This window comes from Natator depressus, chromosome 15 (assembly GCF_965152275.1).
Source record: "Natator depressus isolate rNatDep1 chromosome 15, rNatDep2.hap1, whole genome shotgun sequence".
NCBI classification, from domain to species: Eukaryota; Metazoa; Chordata; order Testudines; family Cheloniidae; genus Natator; species Natator depressus.
Genome location: NC_134248.1, coordinates 28,693,465 through 28,712,870, shown reverse-complemented (window position 1 = coordinate 28,712,870; position 19,406 = coordinate 28,693,465). Strand labels below are relative to the sequence as shown.

The following is a 19,406-nucleotide window of genomic DNA, read 5'->3' as shown; positions in this document are numbered from 1 at the left end:
CGGGAAGTGGCTGCGGTGAGGCGGCGGGGGCGGAGTCTGTGAGGGGGCGGCCTGTCAGCAGAGCCGGCCCGGCCGGTTACCCCCGCGCCGGGTTAGGGCCCCGGCCCCGCCTGGTGGAGCAGAGGGCGCCGCTTGGGCCGGGGCGGGGGGCCCCTGAGGCGATGGGAGGCCCTGAGTGGGGGAGGGGTTGCTGCCTGGCTCCGCCCCGCTGGCGCGCCTGGCTGGTGGGGGTGGGGCAGCCGTGTTCGGGGCTCCCGCAGTGCGGCCGCCCCGCGCTGCGATTGGCCGTCCGGGCTGCCGCTCAGTTTCTCTTTGGGCCTGAGAGGCGGGGCTAGAGTGTGCGGAAAGGGGCGGGGCCGGGCTCGGGGGCGGGGCCTGTGTCGGCGCTGCCCCCCACCCCCCCACGCCGCGGTCAGTCGGAATCGGGCGGCGGCAGGAGGCGGCTCCGCCGGGCTGAGGAGCGGTCGCAGCGCGGGATCCTGGTGCGCAGCGGGCGGGCACTGTGCGGTGAGTGGGGCGCGTGGCTTCGTGCAGCTGGGTGGGGAAGAGGGAGCTGGGTGCGGGGAGTGCAGGAGCTGGGTGCAGGGTGGGGAAGAGGGAGCTGGGTGCGGGGAGTGCAGGGTGGGGCGGGAGCTGGGTTCAGGGTGCGGGAGCTGGGTTCAGGGTGCGGGAGCTGGGTGGGGAAGAGGGGTCTGGGGACGGGAGCTGGGTGCAGGGTGGGGAAGAGGGGTCTGGGGGTGGGAGCTGGGTGCTGGGTGGGGAAGAGGGGTCTGGGTGGGGAAGAGGGGTCTGGGGACGGGAGCTGGGTGCCGGGTGGGGAAGAGGGGTCTGGGGACGGGAGCTGGGTGCCGGGTGGGGAAGAGGGGTCTGGGGACGGGAGCTGGGTGCCGGGTGGGGAAGAGGGGTCTGGGTGCCGGGTGAGAAGGTGAAGGCTTGGGGGAATGTTAGAGCTGCATACGGGCTGGTGGGGTGATCGCAAGCTGCTGGGGCTGGGGAAGCTGGATGGGTTTGCTGGGGTGGGATAGGAGCCAGAGGCATGGAGGGGTTTGGTGTTTAAACAGGTTGCAAATGGGGGTGGGTGGGCTGGGGATGGAGCTGTGTGCGTGTATGTGGATTGGGGGCTTTAGGAGCGTTCACTGTACTGTGATGGGTGAGGGAGGAGATGGATAGTGTATGTGCTGAGGCAAAGTATGTCTTTCACCGGGTTTAGGCTGTATGCATTATAAGGACAAAGCTGGGAATGGCTAATAGCAGGGACAAACAAGGGGAGGTAGGTTCTCTGCTGACCAAGGGAAACAAAGGGAGGTTTTTGGAGACTGAGCTCGATAAATGAGATGCTTAATATTTGCTGCTGAAATTGAATGAGATCTTTCTGTGTGCATCCTCACTGCAGGCCAGGCTGGTCTAGCTGTGATTATTGAAGCTCTTTCCATATTTAAAGGTGGGATGTTGTCACAGCTAAGTGGCTCTGCTGAGATTCTGAATGGGGGGAGATTTCTGAAAAGTGTCACTGAGCCTTTAAACGTCTCATTGAACACATAGCAGAATCTTTCTCCTCGAGAGATGCAATAAAATATTACGTAAAATTAATTCACAATGACGGCTTCCTATAGATAAGTGAGACTTGGCAGGTTGATTTCTGACTTTCCTCATGGAGGAGAGAAGGAGAACGAGTGTCTCTTTAAGAAAGAAAGGACTATGAGGTGCAGATTCGTAAACTCTGAGAGTCCAAGGCCAGAAGTGACCATTGTGATCTAGTTGGCGTTGTATAAGGCAGGCCGTAGAAGTTGCCCAAAATAATTCCTGAGCATATCTTTTGAAAAAAACATCCAATCTTGATTTAAAAAATTGGACACACACATGGTAGAAAGACTAGCCTTTTTTTCCCTGTCCATCTTTCACACATGACTTTTGCATTGCAGTTTGCTCATGATGATGCATTCTGAGCCATACATACATCAGGCTTAAGGGGTGACATAACATATATTAGTATGTGAGAAGAAATCTGATTCTTTTGTTCTTCAAATTGTTGACTACGTACAAGCGGAGGTATTAGTCAACTCCACATAATGTGTCTGTCGCCCTGTGGAAGGCTCTTCTCTCTCCCTCTAGGACATTACACAGCAGCAGCAGCAGCAGATCAAGTTCCTTAGGCTTGTTTTGGTGTAGTAGATATCATGCCATATTGATGCCTATTCTAAATCCTCTTGAAAGCCAAGGAAAGCACAAAACTATGTGAATAGTATCCTTTGGGTTTGATTCCCTTACCAAAAGATACTTTCTGTGAATGCTGCCTAGTGAAAGATTGGAATTAAAGGGGTGTCAGTTGTTGGCCCCAATTTCTGCTTTTTTAAAATTTCTACAAAATTAAAGATCAATAGAAATATTTCCAATAAATCAAAATACAATAGCTACCATTTTTAAACAAATACACATTCCATTGTCGTGTTTCAGCTGCAGACAATGGAGTATTGTGACAGTGCATGAGAACCTGATAAAGAAATGGACTAGAAGCTGGCTGGAAACAAAAGTAAAAATGATTGGTGCACTTATTGTTCAAAACAATTGACGTGATTTTTTGTATTATTAATCTAAAGTTTCAATCCTGGAAATGCATACACGAGTAGAGCTATTGGAACTATGCATGCAGGTTTGCATAATCAGGCCTAAGAGGTTAGCAACACATAAGAACTTGTTTTTGAAAACTGTTAACTGGTGCAGCCCATTTACTAATGCCAGTCCTTGCTTAGCCGTTGGATGGGTTATAGCTAAACTATTTGAAGTTAACCTCTATTTACATCACGTGTAGAGAAGAGCGTGATGGTAGAAGCCATGTGTGTACAGTGCAGTTTGGGGAAAGCTGTGTGAATTGACATAGTGCCTGCCATAGGAATTAAATATGCCCATATGTAATAGGGATGTGTGGCTAGAGAAAATGGCAAATACCTTAGTTGAAATGCTTTCATGCACCAAAGAGAACATCTTGTTACCACTAATATTCATGTTTGCTAAGGGTTGTGTGCACGCTACAGAGGTAAAAGATCAATTACTGTTGTGACAAAGCCAAAGCAAGTTTATTTTTTGTGTCTTTGCAATAGCTACAGTAAGACCCAGTAACCCATAATATGCATGTGGGAGTATGTGCCTTGTGTTTGTTTTTGGTATCACTCTTCATAATGGTAAATTTTTAATGGTCATTTGTAGCCTTGTGCACTGATTGCTTTAATCAGCATATGTGTCTCCTTTTTATGTACTGTGTTGGGATTACAGTACTCTGTCTTCTAGTGAGCTGCCTTTCCAAACATCATTGGGTTTTTCAAGTTAAATCTTCATGCTTATTGCATCTGTCACTTCTGGGATTCACTCCAAGCACGAGGCAGATATTCAGTGTAATAGCAATGAAATGGAATGCTCGAAAGAATACAATATCTGCTTTCCTTAGTGATATAGCACAGAGAAGTATGAAGGATATATACACTTAACAATCAGTTAACTTAAAGATTTTAATGGAGACTTCATGAAATGTCCCATTTAAGTACAACATTGCATTTTAGTTGCAAGAGCATGTAAGTGACTGTTTTCAATTTCACTGTTGCCTCTGTAGAATAAAATGAGTTTGAGTGCCGGCTTCCTATTTTGAGGACATGAGCAAAACACTTCCTGGCTTGAGTTTTCTGCTTGGTGAGGTCATCAATGCACCACTCCCAGGGTTAAGAATGTTGTTTCATGCAAACTCACAAGCACATTTTTCTGATATTTAAAGAATTTTTTTTATGTTTATGCTTAACATTTTTAATAAATATTTCAGTGCCTCCTTAAGGACGTAGTGGAACAGTAAGTCACTGAGGGATTTAAGTGCCCTAGTTTGAAATCTTTAAGTGTATATGAACAAAATTTTAATGTACAGTGAAAAGAAAAGGAGGACTTGTGGCACCTTAGAGACTAACCAATTTATTTGACCATAAGCTTTCGTGAGCTACAGCTCACTTCATCCGATGAAGTGAGCTAAGCTTTCGTGAGCTACATGCTCAAATAAATTGGTTAGTCTCTAAGGTGCCACAAGTCCTCCTTTTCTTTTTGCGAATACAGACTAACACGGCTGCTACTCTGAAACCTGTCTTAATGTACAGTGTTTCTCCTGAACTCCCCCTCTCTCCGCACCCCTCCAAAGAAAAAGCTTGAACCTACTTGCCTTGTGGTGACTGACTATTGAGTCAGGCTGGTTAGAACTGCTTGTTTAAAATCTACAACCAGATCAACTATTTCAAGAATCAGAATGTCCAACTGCTTCAGGCTGGTGAAATGTGAACTGATATTTCTTTGTAGTGCTATAATTGATAAAGGGCAAATGATGCTGAAGTTATTAGGATTAGCTCTTAATAGCAGAACTAAAATAGTACAGTCTTAGGTTAACTGAAGTGACTCTGGCCGGCTGCTTTTTGAAAGTTGGTTATTCTAAGCATATATTTACATGCCATTAGGTAGTTCCTGTCTATTCTCTGACCAGTCTGAATCCTCTTTTGGATAAGTTTAATTCATCCCATGCTCATATTGACAAACTTAAATAAAACCATTTAGATTTTTTTAAAAAATGTTTTAATTTTAGTCCTTGACTTTTGATCTGCTTTAAAAAGTGACAGTGATGCTCATGAAAGGTGTCTGCCTCACAGGTACAGTGGAGTCGCATCTTACGTGGGGGTTAGATTCTAAAGTCAGCACATAAGGCAAAAATCGCATATAGTCAAAATTGCCCTTGAAAATCCCTTAAATTGCCCATAAAGTACAGTATACTGTACATGGTTTTGTGTATACAACCCTGTACGGTAATATGTATAATGTGTACAGTATTGTACAGTATATAATAGCGTACATATGCAAAATATAATTTTACAGTACTGTATTTTTAATTAAAGGGGGTAATTACAGGGGGTCGTCAGGGCTTGATGTCGATCCAAGAGACGGACGTGATGGAGAGCATGGGTGACGGAGAGCGAGTCGTAGACGAAGTGGTTGGCTCTGGTTCAGCTCGAGAAGTTGATTGCATAGGCTCATCTGCTGCTGGTTGTTTTTCCTGGAAAAACATGGTGATCGGCAACTGTCGCAGTTGTCTCTTGAGCTGCTCAAACGTTTCTTGATACTGTCTCAAATAGTCCATAATGCTACGTGTGATTTTTGAGGCTTCGTTCCATAGGGGGATCGTATTCAGAAATTAAATCATTCACGTGTTTCGCTGCTTGGAACACTTCAGCAAACTTATGAAGATTCCAACTTGCTGGCTCTTCCTGTCATCGTCTTCATCTTCTATAGACGATTTTATCAGTTCCTCTGACGCTTTGTGAGTCAATGTTTCTCTATGGCTCTCAATTAATTCTTCAATTTCTTCTTCAAGGATGTCGACGAAGCCATCACCACCAACTTGCCTGGCCACCTGAACAATGCGTTTCACTTCTTTGTCGATGGTTGGAAAACCCTTAAAATCATTCACACATTCTTTCCAGAGGTTTCGCCAGCATGCATTGACTGTTTCAGGCTTGATTGCATCCATTGCCTGTTTAATATAAGTGATGCAATCGGCAATGTTGTGGGACTTCCAACACTCCATCACATTAAGATTGGGATCAGCATCCATAGCGCTACGTATCCATGAGAACATAAGCCTCGTGTACGTGGCCTTGAAACAGCGGATCACGCTTTGGTCGAGAGGATGGAGGTGGTATGGAGGGGGAGAAAGACGACTTCAGCGTCGTTATGCGCAAACCGGAGTGCCGCAGAGTGGCCAGGAGCATTGTCAATGATCAGCAACGCTTTAAAGTCAAGTCCTTTCTCTTATAGATTCATAGATATTAAGGTCAGAAGGGACCATTATGATCATCTAGTCTCACCTCCTGCACAACGCAGGCCACAGAATCTCACCCACCCACTCCTGCAAAAAACCTCTCACCTATGTCTGAGCTATTAAAGTCCTCAAATCGTGGTTTAAAGACTTCAAGGAGCAGAGAATCCTCCAGCAAGTGACCCATGCCCCATGCTACTGAGGAAGGCGAAAAACCTCCAGGGCCTCTTCCAATCTGCCCTGGAGAAAAATTCCTTCCCGACCCCAAATATGGCAATCAGCTAAACCCTCAGCATATGGGCAAGATTCTTCGAGGTACCGCTTGACCTCCGGAATGAAACACTTGTGGAACCAATCCAGAAATAATGCTGCCTTCACCCAAGCCTTTTTATTTGATTGCCACAACACAGGCAGAAGATTTTTGTTCTTGCCTTTTAGGGCACGGGGATTTGCAGCCCTGTAGAGCAAGCCCGGCTTTATTCTATGCCCAGCCACATTGCCACAAAACAACACAGCCACATGGTCGTTAGCTACTTCGAAGCCAGGGGCTTGTCTTTCTGATTTCAAAATGTAAGTGCGGTTGGGCATTTTTTTCCAGAAGAGCCCAGTCTCGTCAGCATTAAAAACTTGTTCCGGAAGAGAGCCCTTTTCTTCTATGATTTTCTTTAATTGTTCGGGGCAGGTTTTTGCTGCCTCTTCATTGGCAGATGCAGCTTCACCAGTAGTCTGCACGTTTTTGAGGTTGAAGCAGTTCCTAAAACTCTTAAGCCAACCTTGACTGGCTTTGAATTCCTTCTCATCAAAGGCTGTCCCTCTTCAGCGGCAGGTTTGAACAACCCGTAGAGGCTAAGAGCTTTTTCTTGCAACCTGTTGCCCTCGATAGGCATACGTTTACGATTCATGTCTTCTAGCCATAAGTTTAATGCCTTTTCAGTCTTCACTAAAGTCTTACCATGCACCTGGCTCATCACCTTAGCAGTCATTGGAGCACTTGATGCCACGGCTTGATGAATTTCTCTCTCTCGAATCTTGATGGCATGGATGCTAGATTAGTTGCGGCCATATTTACGCGCCACGTTTGAGACCGACATACCGTCTCTCAGTAAGTCCAACACAGCCAGTTTTTTCTCCAGCGTTGGAACAGATTGATGTTTCTCTGGTTGAGCAACAGATGAAGTAGTTGGCTTGCGTTTAGGGGCCATGTTGTACGAAAAATACGTATCTTTAAACACTAGAATCACACTCAGTGCAGCGAGATGCTCACACTATGAGAGGCACATGGGAACTGAGACTGACTGACTGGAACAGTAGATTCACGTCTCCCATCTCACACTCACTCCGGGGCATACACTCATTGAGTGGAATGGTGGGCAGAATTCCGCTCGCACTATTTACAGGTATCTTGTTGTTCGTTCGTTTTTTGTTTTTTTTTTTGCCGAGTGCGTATAGTTGAATTTGCATAAGTTAAATGCGTGTATGATGCGACTCACCTGTACGGCAGTGACAGGTCCAAGGTGCCTCACCATTGTCTCAGAACTGTGTTCTAGAGGACCCACCTGTGGGGTGGAAGGCAGCTGTATCTTTAGTCTTGAAGATTGCTAAAAGGGGGCTAGTTCTGGTTTATGAAAAGTTCATAACTATCCAGTAGGAAATGTGCTGAGACCATCCAACTCCTCTCATATTGGCCACTGAACAGATGGCAGATAGTAGTATCTCCTGGTCACTGCTGCCCTGGTCAGGATTGACCAGTGACTCAGATGTGAGAGGCTCTGTAAAGCTCTGCTTACTTTTTAGAGCATCAGCAGGTTATGTTAGTAGGTGTGGTTTGTTACTTTAGTTTAAAATAAAGTGTATATATACGTTCTGTAAGTAATGAAGCAATGCAAAGTGACTAGAATCTCTGCAGGATCTCTGCATGTGATAGTGATGTGATGTACAATGGTGTTTGCTAAATCTTTGAGATAGATATCCTTTATCCAAAATGTTAATTAGTCATTGAAGTTAAAGGATGAAGGTGTTAACAAAACAAAAATGTAAACCATGACTAAAAAGCCCTTCTTGACTCTTGGGATGTCACTAGTCCTCAGTCTTCCAAGATAGACAAGGCCTTAATTTCTAATATTAAAAATAAGCAGAAAAAAACTTTAAAAATGAGCTGTGAATCTCCCGCCTCCTCATTTTGACTGCTGTTAATGCATCCAAAAAAATAAAAGGCAAGAGATGGCACAAGCTTGAATTAAATAAGATAAGGTTAAATATGCAGTTTAAAGGAAGGGCCAACAAGGAAAGGAATGAGAATTTCTGTACCTTTTTCAAGGCATCATATTCAAAGGTTGAGTTGCCTGAGCTTATTTTGGCGTGTCTGGAAGGAAAGAAGAATCCTTTTAATTGCACTTTTGGGGACTATTTTAATTCTACAGTTGGAATAATTGGTCTGCAGTTCAAGAACTATAAATTCTGTGTCTCATCCAGATTATAATATCTTTTTAAAACTATGCACGCTATCTTTGCAATGGACTGATGTAATGGTTCTGTAGGAGGCATTCTGGTGTGTGGTGAAAGGCTACATCTGGTCTGAACATAGCTGGAAGTCCCTGTGATGGTCCATGGTATCCTGTGTTTGGAAGAATCAGAATGATTTTTGTCACTGAGCTGGGTCTCTCTTAATCCATTATAATTAGTTTTTTTCCTTCTTTTCTCCTTCAGCCATCCACTTTAAAAAGCAATGGAAATGAAATTAAAACAATTGTGATTCAATCTGATTAAAAACACGGGAGTCTGATATGATTGTGTTTGCCTGGAATTCTCTGGCTTTTGTTGGTTCACATCTGATTCTAAAGTTTAACGTTGTCTTAAGAATGGATTAAGAATTGTTAAGAATGGATTTTTGATTCGTTACCTTTCGGTTTAACTTGAGTTATAATCACTATGATCTCACTGTTTCCTTGTACTCCCCTGTCTGTTTGTATCCATTGTTTCTCTCATTTCTTAGACTTAGATTGTAAGCTCTCTGGTGCAGGGACCATGTTTTTGTTCTGTTCGTACAGCATCTTGAACAATGGCATCCTGGCCCATAATGGAGCTCATAGGCTCTACGGTATAATATGTGGTTTCTATACACATCCTGTAGGTCTAGTTCCACTTTGGAATTGATGTGACTTGCCTCCAAATGATGCCATGGCTATTACCTAGCATTCTGTGGATGTTCAGTAGTCTGCCTTAAAGAGGACCATTCCCGCATTTTCTCTCTCTCTTCTCTCCCCCCTACCCCCCGCTCCCATAACCACTACTTTCAAAGGCTCTTGCTCAAGATTCTTTTGAAAGCTCTTTACATCCTTCTTCACCTAAGAAACACACGGCACACACCGTCCCTGAGACAAGCTGTCTGTAGAAATGAGACTTCAGGTCACTCTTGATCAAAATATTTAAAATTGTGGAAACGCTCCTCCCCCCCCCCCCCGCCGCCACCCCACTGCACATCCTGTCCTCCTATTGTTGCCATAGTTACTGTGTTCTTGAGTCTTTGGAAACCCATTATGTCTCATGTGAATGTACAAAGGTGATACCTTGCAATGCTGCATTTTGAAAGATATTTCTTTACCATGCAAAACATTGACATCCTAAAATATTCCAAACTTGGAAATTGGACATGGGGCAGACACAACCCAGTGCTGATAAACCACACAGTTTGTAATGGGTGTAATTAATATCAGTAGAGGTTAGCAGGAGGTAACTGGTTCAAAGCAGAGTGTGATCTGTCTCCCTTGGGAGACAAGACAGACTGGCAGTACATACAGATGATGACTTAGGGCTAGTCTACACCAGTGGTTTTCAAACTTTTTTTCTGGCGACCCAGTTGAAGAAAATTGTTGATGCCCGCGACCCAATGGAGCTGGGGATGAGGGGTGTAGGAGGGGGCTCAGGGCTGGGGCAGAGGAGGGGGCTGCGGGGTGGGGCTGGGAATGAGGGGTTCAGGGTGTGGGAGGGGGCTCTGGGCTGGGGAAGAGGGTTGGGGTGCAGGAGGGGGGTCAGAGCACTGGGCTGGGGGTGCAGGCTCTGGGGTGGGGCCAGGGATGAGGGGTTTTGGATGCAGGAGGGGGCTCTGGTTTTGTGGGGGGCACAAGGCTGGGGTGCAGGCTTACCTCCGGCGGCTCCCAGTCAGCGGCGCAGCCAGGGTGCAGAGGCAGGATTCCTGCCTGTCCTGGCACTGTGGACCGCGCTGCGGCCATCAGCAGGTCTGGCTCCTAGGCAGAGGCGGGCAAGCAGCAGGTCCGGCTCCTAGTTGGAGGCGTGCAAGTGGCTCCGCACGGCTCTCGCCCACAGGCACTGCCCCCCCCCCCCAGCTTCTATTGGCTGGAAACTGGCCAATGGGAGTGCGGAGCCAGTGCTTGGAGTGGGGGCAGTGCGTGGAGCTCTGTGGTCCCCACTCCGCATAGGAGCTGGACCTGCTGGCCGCTTCCGGGGCTCAGCGCAGTGTCAGAACAGGTAGGGACTACTAGTTTTTACCGGCCGGCTGCCAGAGTCCCTGGGTGCTGAGCAAGGCGACCCAGTGCCTTGCATTCTGCCACCCAGTACTGGGTCATGACCCGAAGTTTGAAAACCACTGGTCTACACTACAGTGCTACATTGGCACAGCTGCAGCACATCTGGTGAAGACACACTATGCCGATGGGAGAGCATCTCATGCCAACGTAGCACCAGTATGGTCAGCGTGTAGTTCGCTGTAACATGTGTTGCTTGGGGGATGTCTTTTTCACACCCCTGAGGGATGTAAGTTACATCAACTTAAGAGTAGTCTAAACCAGCCCTTAGTGTAGAAGATTGTCATCAACAAAAAATCAGTCCTGGAGCCCATAGTAGAGTAACTGATGTTTTCTTTAGAAACTGTTCAGAATTTTTCTTTGCTTTAAATACCAATAAAACCAGTGTGTTTCAGTTCATCTGAGACAGTTTAACTACTTGACTGATGCAATCTGCACAGTGTACACTTAGGATACGTTTACAATTGTACTTTTGCATTTATGTAACACTTTTTGTCAAATTATCTCGTTAATCTTACAACTAGATTTTACAGTATCCCAGTGAAATAGATAAATATTCTCAGTTTATAGATTGGGAAATTGAGGCATAAAGTGATTAAATGACTTGCTCAGGGTCATTCAGTGACAGGGTTGGGACTAGAACACAGGAGTCCTGGCTGCTGGTTTCTTGCTCTAAACTATAGGCCACATGCCCTAATTTGCAGGTAATTTTCTCTGTACCATCCCAGTCACCATGGTATCTGAGTGCTGTTAATCAATACAGTATAGTAAAGAGGCAACTAACTTTGTATTCAGAAAATTAAAACATGAGAAATGGTCATTTATCTTCCCATGGTATGTAACAATGCAAATATATAAACTGTCTCCAACAAGAGGATTGGCTTATTGAGTGGAGAGAATTGCTGTGTAAGCTAGATGCCATAATGGTTATGGCAAAAGTATTTACAGTTTCAGGCGTGCTGTATTTTTTTGCAAGTTGGGGAGACACTGAAGCAGTTTATGCTAGCGTTACTCATAAGAGATAGTGAAGAGAAGTTTTACTGTCTCTTCGCAAAGCGTGAACCACAGTGCTAAGCTTTCCTAACCCGAGGTGTATGGTGCTTTCCAGGGGCCATCTTTGTGCTAAAGATTTCTCCAGAAAGGTACAGTAACAATCTGTTGTTTTGTGTTGTATCTTAACGTGCTCTGCTCAAAAAAGGGTGTGCAGCTTCATTTGGCCTCCTCTTTCCTGAGACAGCAGCTGCATATGTGTATCTCTGTACTGCACACCTTGCCCTGTGGCATTGCTTTGGGACAGGGACTGTCTTTGTTCTGTGTTTGTACAGTACTTAGCACCATGGGTTCCTGGTCCATGACTAGGAGTCCAAGGTGCTATGGCAGTGCAAAAATAAATAGCAAATACTGAAACCCTGTACTTCTCGGTGTAAATGGTGTTGCTCACCTCCAATGGTCTGGCCCAGCAACCCTCGTGGTACTGTAGAAAACGGTCTCACAGGATCAGAGTTTAGGGTGCAGGCTCAGTGATGTCTGTCTAAATACCAGTGGTTTCCAGTTGAAAGCGTGCCTTGAAGGTTATCAAATCCGGGCTGTGACCCACCAAGGAGAGAAATGGTTTCCAAAGCCGAGGGTCCCTCTTTGAGACCACCTTGCTGCCCAAGATCAGTCCGTGCCGGCTGCAAATCAGAGCACAACTCGGTGTGCTTGCTGAATGAGACTTTTCATCCCGTTGTTGGGATGGTGACAGACAGTCAGGGACCATCCAGTATGCTCTGTGTTGGATTGCCATAAATGGGCTTGTGGGTGCAGGAAAATTCCTCTGTCTCCTGCACCTCGGATATACTTTCCTCTTGTTTGTAATGCACCATCCAGGCTGCTGCCCAAGTTAGCATTGCTTTGTGGACTATCTTGTAGTTGTCACCATGTAAGTATGTTGTTAAAGGCTGAGGTAACTAAATGTGCATCCATAAGCCAAAATGTTTCTTTCCTGCCCTCTGAATGAGGTGGCAAGTGTGCTTGCTCTTACACAAATACTTTGGTACTTGCCTGCTTAGGTAGCTGAGCTCTTAGGGTATGTTTACACGGCAAAGAGAAACTCACAGCTGGCCCGCTGTGCCAGCTGATGACTTGGGTTCGTGCTGCGGGGCTGTCTCATTGCTGTGTAGACTTCCAGGCTTGGGCAGGAGCCTGGGCTCTGGGACTCTGCGGGGTGGGAGAGTCCCAGATCTTGGGCTCCAGCTTGCGCCCAGAAGTCTACACAGCAGTGAGACAGCCCTGCAGCCCGAGCCCCCTGAGCCTGAGTCGGCTGGCATGCGCCAGCCACAGGTTTTTCTTTGCTGTGTAGACATACCCTTAGCTAAACTGAACAACATCTGTAGTGTGTATGGGTGGGTTCTGTACTTCAGTAGTTCAGGACGATAACTTTGGCCTGAAATGGGAAAAGGTTTGAAGATACAGAACATCTGTAAGACAAAAAGGAAGCATGTTTTTAACTTGAAATTCTTTGTTAAAACAGATGCTGGAGGAGCTGTAATTGGTACCACAAGATAAGGATTTAAAATCAAGTTAATGCATTGAAATATCTGGATGTTAGTTTTAGTCCAGCCCCCACCCCACCAACCCCTTACTGCAAACTGCATGTTTGGTACCATGACACAATGGCAGTTTTACTCTTTGACTTATTGGCTGCTTGACCGGAGGAGCTGGCAGGATCTCAAGTGGAAATCTGAAGAAATGTGTGACAATCCCAGATGGGACAGCTGAGAAATTCATTTTGCAGTTTGTTTGTACATATTAAAGTTTAAAAACACTTACTCATTCACTTACGCAATACTTGCATTGTCAGACTTGAGCAGTTCTTTAGGTCATCTACTGTCTTTCATATTGAAATTACTACCTTGTATCTGGCAGTTAGTGATTGCTTTTGCTTCAAAATATACTGAACAATTGCAAGTGATGGTGCTTCATCTATAGATGGCCTTAGCAGTCAGGATGGGAGGGAATCCGGGAAGTTTAGTTCCCTAAACGAGGTTCTAATATACTGAGCGTTTGGATTAAGAAATTACTCAGAATGCAGTAGTTCAAGACTGTTACCGTTTCTTAGAGTGGGAAGATGTTTTATTGTTAATTTACCCTGTTCAGTGTTACAGCAGGGGTTAATTTGACCCAATGTAACTCCAGTCTGGCCAAATGGCACATTTCGGGTACATTGGCTTATGTTGGACATTTTTGGATTGCAAACAAACTGACAACTCTGCATAGCTCTAGGACTAGCCCAACAAGTTGAGGCTAGTAGCAAATACATCTCAGTGGATTTCAGAGGCAGTGTGCTGGAAGGGGAGCACTCTATCCTTTTGCCCCTGCCTGCCCACTTTTCCCTACCTCCCCTACAGGTGGGTTAGATAACATTCATTCTTCGTCTCCTATATTATTCCTCTACCTGTAGCGCTGGGTGCCTCACTTGTTGTTCTGCCTGATACGCCTCTACATCAGGCAGGGCTGTCTGGGGAGTGTCTTTACTTGGTGAGTCTGACTCAGTGTCGGTTTGTACGTTTGCAAGCTCTGGCTGTGCTAGATTGCGTAGTTGTTGCTTTGGTTTCCAGGCTGTGACAAATCTGTGTCCCACTTATATTTGTAGTAGAGGTTCTTGGATAGTAAAATTTTAGTGCATCCAGAAAATTGACACCTGTAACACCTTCACAGTCAGGCAGGTTCTGTCTTTAGAAATCTGTTGAAGTTTGTTCTTGTAGACGTTAAGGCATGTTGCAGTTTGGGGAGATAGAGCAGTTTGTTATCAAGCCCTCAGTGGCTTTCTCCCTCCTATGCATTTTCCAGTCAGTTCTCAATTGGTAGCTGGAATGATTTAGTTGATTGTGTATCTCAAGAAGCATTTTCCAACAATACCTTGAAGCCAATAGGGTTTATATTCTTTTCTGTGGCCATTACTCTTGTTAAGCTTAATCAGACTAGTCACATCTGTTTCTTCACTAAGTGTTTTGTAGAGTGAGAAATCCTACTCTTGTATAAACACCTCAAGAGAATAACTAGGCTCATCTCTGGTGTCTGAGCACCTGAGTGTATGTGTCATAATTTGGCTTCAGACTTTATTTACCATGGGAATGGCTAGATTGGATTCTGATCAGCAGCTTCAGTTTCAGGTTTGGTGGCTAGTGCACCTTCTTGTTTATCATTTTATAAAAAGCCTGAATTGCTTATTAATCAAAATTGATGTGGGCATGTATGTTTCCTGGGAGGAGATATAAGAGAAAAGGATTTTAAACCCTCTTTCCCTATCATGACTCCTAGTAATGTTGCAAACGAAGTGTTCAGGCCTTAGATGATTGGCCAGAGGTAGTTGGGAAAGGTAGGGTTTGAGACTCCAAATGAAGTCCAAGGCCGGTGCCCTGGTAGGAAACCACCTTCCGTCATTTGGGCCATTGGACCAGAGTTTTTTTTCAACCCTAGTAAGTGCATGTTGTGGGGAAACCAGAGCCCACGTTTGGCAGTATGTGTCTAACAATTTGCTTCCTAGGTAGAAAACTTCTTTGATATGCTCATTAAAAATACAATCTGGAAGAGACCCATATGTATAACCTTCAAAAGAGTGAGAAAAGCCAGGGAGTAGAGTAACAGAATCAAGCAGATTGATACTGCCTTGTTAACTTTGTTGCCTTGATAAGAAAACTAGGTCAGCTGCATAGAGGAAGGCATTTTATTATCTATATACCTCTCTTGACTGGAGTCCTGGGCTTATTCTTCTAGTAGGGTTGCTGAATGGTAGTTTTGCAGAGAGGATTGTGTGCTCTGGCTGTCTAGGGTTTTCCTCGTCACAGAAGATGGAGTCAGAGTTCTAGTCCTGAGCTCTGTTTCTGCAGAGGTGATGCATTCAGTCCCTTGGAGTGTAGGTAGCACCTACCTTTACTCTTGAGCAGTGCCTCTGGCAGAAGCACAGAAGAACATTGCCTGGGTTGGGAAGGATACTGGTCTGTTTCTGGGGGGTGGATGAAAATGTGAGAGGGATTCCCCCCAAGGTTTCTTTCCTACACCATTTAAAAAAACAAAAACAAGACTGTACTAGAGCTAAGTCGTCACCCAGATTTCCCATCTGTCCCAATGTGGGAAAGGCCTTTAGTGGTCTTTTGTGGGTGTTGGACATTTGCCTCAGGACTCCTTTTTTCTTTTGAGTAGTTCTTTCTTTGTTCAGAGTCATTAATCTAGAGGTCCTAAAGAGGTGGTTGAAGACAGTATCCCAATGGAGGGGTATAGTTTCCTTATCCTATTAGGCTTTGTCTAAATGAGCAAGCTTTATAGCCATAGCTCATCATCACTGGTGCAGCTCCACTGGTGGAAGCAGAAGTGGAAGTAGTAGCATAGACTGGGCTTGGGTGCTTTTACATTTGTCTAACCCAGGGGTGGGAAAACCTTTTTGGCCTAAGGGCCACATAAGGGTTGCAAAACAGTATGGAAGGCCGGGTAGGGAAGGCTGTGCCTCCCCAAACAGCCTGGACCCTGCCCCCATCCAACCCCCCCCCCCACTCCTTGTCCCCTGACTGCCCCCTCCTGGGACCAACTGCCCCCTGGGACCCCACACCCTATCCCACACCCCTGCCCCCTGACAGGCCCCCTGGGACTCCCATGCCTATCTAACCCCTAACCCTCGCTGCTCCTTGTTTCCTGACTATCCCCCAGGACCACCGGCCCTAACTGCCCCCCCCGAACCTCCACCCCATCCAACTGTCCCCTGACTGCCCCCCAGGACCTCCTGCCCCTTATCCAACCGTCCCTCCTCCTGCCCCCTTACCAGGCCGCTCAGAGCGGCAGGACAGGCTTATTTGAAAGCCTGGGAGGTGGGCAGGCGCAAGGCAGCGTAGCTGAAGGGGAGAGGCCGAGGGCAGCCTCCCCGGTCAGGAGCCGGGCAGGATGGTCCCACGGGCCATAGTTTACCTACCCCTGGTCTAACCCAACGTTTGCAAGCACAGATGCAGTGTAACTGAATGTCTCTGTTAGATTTCATTGTGTGCACAAGTGTTTGGGGTTTCATGAGTTGTTTTGCCCTCATTGCCTGGATCTTTGTTGTGGGGTTTATTGCTTTATTTATTTGCTTTATCCCCTCTTCAGTTACCTTCTATTTAGTATATTTTTCATCATTAGCAGTCTTTTTATTCATTTCTTTGTCCAAATGACATGATCAATATATGTTCCTAAGTATGGCACAAACCGGCTTCTGTACAATAGCTTATTTCACTAATGATTTTTTTCAGCTGAATGTAAAAGGTTAAAAATCATATTTTAAAAAACAAATTTCCTTACCTTCTTGACAAAGAACACCTGATCTTAAAATTGAAAAACAGCCTTGAAAATCTGCTTTGCTTTCCACTGGTTTTGCTGTTTGCACTTTGGATGGTCACTTATCTGGGATGATGAAAATAGGTTAGTTTCAGATCTGTTCAGTCAATTTCTGGTCCCATTTAAATGTCAGGATCTCATGCAGGCACAAAACTACAAAGTGGGGATTCAAAAATACTGAAGGGGATTTTTTTTAAACAAGTTTTATTGAAAAGTTGGAGAAAATGAGTGACGGTTATGTTAAAAAAACAAACAAAAAAAACAAAATAGGCCAAACTGACAAAACGAAAAGATGGAAAAAAAAAGGTACTTTGGTATGAGGTTAAGCAATGGTAAACAACAAGATTTAAGCGTGGCTCAGATTATGAAAAAAGCACTCTAGTGTCCCTTTCCTCCTCCTCCCCCTTTGTCTGTAAATTATCATATTAGTTTATAAGCTCTTCATAAGAACGGCCATACTGGAGCACGCCAATGGTCCGTCTAGCCCAGTGTCTGACAGTGGCCAATGCCAAATGCTTCAGAGGAAATGAACAGAATAGGGTGATTTCAAATGATCCATCCTCTGTCATTCCAGTCCCAGTTTTTGGCAGTTGGAGGTTTAGGGACACCTGAATCATGGGGTTGCATCCCTGACCATCTTGGCTAATAGCAATTGATGGACCTAGCCTTCATGAACTTTTCTAATTCTTTTTTGAACCCAGTTATAATTTTGGCCTTCACAACATCCCCTGGCAATAAGTTCCATAGGTTGACTGTGCGTTGTGTGAAGAAATACTTGCTTTTGTCTTAAACCTGGTGCCTGTTAATTTAATTGAGTGACCCCTAGTTCTTGCGTTATGTGAAGGGGTTAATAACACTTACTTTCTTTACGTCATTCATGATTTTATAGGCCTCTATCATATCCCCCCTTTACTCATCTCTTTTTTAAGATGAACCGTCACAAGCATTTTAATCTCTCCTCATATGGGAGCTGTTCCATACCCCAATCACTTCTGTTACCTTTCTCTGCACCTTTACCAATTTTAATGTATCTTTTTTTGAGATGGGGTTATCAGAACTGCGTTCCATATTTAAGGTGTGGGCTTACCATGGATTTATATAGTGGCATTTTGATATTTTCTGTCTTATGATCTATCCCTTTCCTAAGGATTCCTAACATTTTGTTCGCTTTTTTTTACTGGTGCTGCACTTAGCAGATGTTTTCAGAGAATTATCCACGATGACTCAGAAATCTTTCTTGTGTGGTAACAGTTAATTTTGACCCCATCATTTTGTTTGTGGAGTTGGGATTATTTCTTCCAGTGTGCATTACTTTGCACTTACCAAATTGAATTTCATCTGCCATTTTGTTGCCCAGTCATCCAGTTATATCATAGAATCTCAGGGTTGGAAGGGACCTCAGGAGGTCATCTAGTTCAGCCCCCTGCTCAAAGCAGGACCAATCCCCAATTTTTGCCCCAATCCCTAAATGGCTCCCTCAAGGATTGAACTCACAACCATGGGTTTAGCAGGCCAATGCTCAAACCATGCTCAGTGAGATTCCTTTGTAACTCTTCACAGTCAGCTTTGGACTTAACTAGCTTCAGTTATTTTGTATTGTCTGCATATTTTGCCATCTCAGTGTTCATTCCTTTTCCAGATCTTTTATGAATATGTTGAACAGCACAGGTCCTTGTGGGACCCTGTTATTTACGTCTCTCCATTGTGAAAACTGACCATTTATTCCTATCCTTTGTTTCCTGTCTTTGAAGCAGTGGCTGATCCATGAGAGGACCTTCCCCCTTAACCCATGACTCCTTACCTTACTTAAGTGCCTTTGATGTGGGACCTTGTCAAAGGCTTTCTCAAAATCCAAGTATACGATATCAACTGGATCACTGTTATCCATATATTTGTTGATCGCCACTGGAAGAATTTTAATACATTTGGGAGGTATGATTTCCCTTTATAAAGCCATTTTGGCTCTTCCCCAACATATCATGCTTATCTGTGTGTATGATGATTCTGTTCTTCACCATAGTTTTGATCAATTTGCCTAGTACTGAAGTTAGGCTTAAAGCCTGCAATTGCCAGGATTGTCCCTGGAGCCTTTTTTAAAAATAGGCATTACATTAGCTACCCTCCAGTCGTCTGGTAGAGGGGCTTATTTTAGTGATAGGTTATATACCACAGTTAGTAGTTCAACTTCATATTTGAGTTCCTTCAGAACTCCTGGGTGAATACCATCGAGTCCTCAATTTCAGTTTGTTCCAAAGTCTTCTCTGTTGACACCTCAATATGGGACAATTCCTCAGATTTGTCACCTAAAAGGAATGGCTCGGGTGTGGGGATCACCCCCATAACCTCTGCTGTGAAGGCTGGTGCAAAGAATTCATTTAGCTTTTTTGCAACACCCTTGTCTTCCTTGAGTGCTCCTTTAGCAGTTTGATCATCAGATGGCCCCACTGACTGGTCGGCAGGCTTCCTGCTTCTAATGTACTTTAAAATACTGTTTGCCGTTAGTGTTTTTTTTTTTTTTTTTGTCTGTAGGTAGTTGCTCTTCATATTTTTTTTTTTCTTGGCTTGCCTTATACTTTTGCGCTTGACTTGCTGATGCTCCTTTCTATTTTCCTCAGCAGAAGTTAACTTTCAATCTTTAAAGGTGCCTTTTTAACTCTAAATACCATCTTTAGCCATGGCAGCATTTTTTG

The 19,406-nt window shown here is 44.9% G+C and overlaps 1 protein-coding gene across 1 annotated transcript in view; it reads left to right on the top strand.

Moving 5' to 3' along the window:
- Positions 1-375: 375 nt before the first annotated feature.
- The window catches only part of CORO1C (coronin 1C), a 76,839-nt gene continuing 57,808 nt past the window's right edge, over positions 376-19,406 (top strand). Inside the window, exon 1 of the mRNA XM_074973039.1 lies at positions 376-507. The gene's annotated coding sequence lies outside the window, so the exon portion shown is untranslated. The remainder of the gene's footprint in view (positions 508-19,406) is intronic.